We start from the raw sequence: 2,740 nt of genomic DNA, 5'->3' as shown, positions 1-2,740 counted from the left end.
TTCTAAATCGACTCTTGTTTCTTCTTCTATCACATCAGACAAATCTTCACCCTCATAGAGGCTTTCAATGTATTCTTTCCACCTATCTGCTCTCTCCTCTGCATTTAACAGTGGAATTCCCGTTGCACTCTTAATGTACCCACCGTTGCTTTTAATGTCACCAAAGGTTGTTTTGACTTTCCTGTATGCTGAGTCTGTCCTTCCGACAATCATATCTTTTTCGATGTCTTCACATTTTTCCTGCAGCCATTTTATCTTAGCTTCCCTGCACTTCCTATTTATTTCATTCCTCAGCGACTTGTATTTCTGTATTCCTGATTTTCCCGGAACATGTTTGTACTTCCTCCTTTCATCAATCAACTGAAGTATTTCTTCTGTTACCCATGGTTTCTTCGCAGCTACCTTCTTTGTACCTATGTTTTCCTTCCCAACTTCTGTGATGGCCCTTTTCAGAGATGTCCATTCCTCTTCAACTGTACTGCCTACTGCGCTATTCCTTATTGCTGTATCTATAGCGTTAGAGAACTTCAAACGTATCTCGTCATTCCTTAGTACTTCCGTATCCCACTTCTTTGCGTATTGATTCTTCCTGACTAATGTCTTGAACTTCAGCCTACACTTCATCACTACTATATTGTGATCTGAGTCTATATCTGCTCCTGGGTACGCTTTACAATCCAGTATCTGATTTCGGAATCTCTGTCTGACCATGATGTAATCTAATTGAAATCTTCCCGTATCTCCCGGCCTTTTCCAAGTATACCTCCTCCTCTTGTGATTCTTGAACAGGGTATTCGCTATTACTAGCTGAAACTTGTTACAGAACTCAATTAATCTTTCTCCTCTTCCATTCCTTGTCCCAAGCCCATATTCTCCCATAACATTTTCTTCTACTCCTTCCCCTGCAACTGCATTCCAGTCGTTCATGACTATTAGATTTTCGTCCCCCTTTACATACTGCATTACCCTTTCAGTATCCTCATACACTTTCTCTGTCTGTTCATCTCCAGCTTGCGACGTCGGCATGTATACCTGAACTATCGTTGTCGGTGTTGGTCTGCTGTCAATTCTGATTAGAACAAGCCGGTCACTGAACTGTTCACAGTAACACACCTTCTGCCCTATTGCCCTCTGCCCTATTCATAACGAATCCTACACCTGTTATACCATTTTCTGCTGCTGTTGATATTACCCGATACTCATCTGACCAGAAATCCTTGTCATCCTTCCACTTCAATTCACTGACCCCTCCTATATCTAGATTGAGCCTTTGCATTTCCCTTTTCAGATTTTCTAGTTTCCCTACCACGTTCAAGCTTCTGACATTCCACGCCCCGACTCGTAGAACGTTATCCTTTCGTAGATTATTCAATCTTTTTCTCATGGTAAACCTCCCCCTTGGCAGTCCCCTCCCGGAGATCCGAATGGGGGACTATTCCGGAATCTTTTGCCAATGGAGAGATCATCATGACACTTCTTCAATTACAGGCCGCATGTCCTGTGGATACACGTTACGTGTGTTTAATGCAGTGGTTTCCATTGCCTTCTGCATCCTCATGTCGTTGATCATTGCTGATTCTTCCGCCTTTAGGGGCAATTTCCCACTCCTAGGACAAGAGATTATATAATGGTAAGACAGAGATTTAGGAACCAGGTTTTAAGTTGTAAGACATTTCCTGGGGCAGATGTGGATTCTGACCACAATCTATTGGTTATGAATTGCAGATTGAAACTGAAGAAACTGCAAAAAGGTGGTAATTTAAGGAGATGGGACCTGGATAATCTGAAGGAACCAGAGGTTGTACAGAGTTTCAGGGAGAGCATAAGGGAACAATTGACAGGAATGGGGGAAAGAAATACAGTAGAAGAAGAATGGGTAGCTTTGAGGGATGAAGTAGTGAAGGCAGCAGAGGATCAAGTAGGTAAAAAGACGAGGGCTAATAGAAATCCTTGGGTAACAGAAGAAATATTGAATTTAATTGATGAAAGGAGAAAATATAAAAATGCAGTAAATGAAGCAGGCAAAAAGGAATACAAACGTCTCAAAAATGATATCGACAGGAAGTGCAAAATGGCTAAGCAGGGATGGCTAGAGGACAAATGTAAGGATGTAGAGGTTTGTCTCACTAGGGGTAAGATAGATACTGCCTACAGGAAAATTAAAGAGACCTTTGGAGAGAAGAGAACCTCTTGTATGAATCTCAAGAGCTCAGATGGCAACCCAGTTATAAGCAAAGAAGGGAAGGCAGAAAGGTGGAAGGAGTATATAGAGGGTTTATATAAGGGCGATGTACTTGAGGACAATATTATGGAAATGGAAGAGGATTTAGATGAAGACGAAATGGGAGATAAGATACTGCGTGAAGAGTTTGACAGAGCACTGAAAGACCTGAGTCGAAACAAGGCCCCGGGAGTAGACAACATTCCATTTGAACTACTGATGGCCTCGGGAGAGCCAGTCATGACAAAACTCTACCATCTGGTGAGCACGATGTATGAGACAGGCGAAATACCCTCAGACTTCAAGAAGAATATAATAATTCCAATCCCAAAGAAAGCAGGCGTTGACAGATGTGAAAGTTACCGAACTATCAGTTTAATAAGTCACAGCTGCAAAATACTAACGCGAATTCTTTACAGACGAATGGAAAAACTGGTAGAAGCCGACCTTGGGGAAGATCAGTTTGGATTCCGTAGAAATGTTGGAACACGTGAGGCAATACTGACCTTACGACTTATC

This window comes from Schistocerca cancellata, chromosome 5 (assembly GCF_023864275.1).
Source record: "Schistocerca cancellata isolate TAMUIC-IGC-003103 chromosome 5, iqSchCanc2.1, whole genome shotgun sequence".
Taxonomy (NCBI): Eukaryota; Metazoa; Arthropoda; class Insecta; order Orthoptera; family Acrididae; genus Schistocerca; species Schistocerca cancellata.
The sequence above is the reverse complement of the archived record's forward strand: the minus strand, read 5'-3'. Positions refer to the sequence as shown.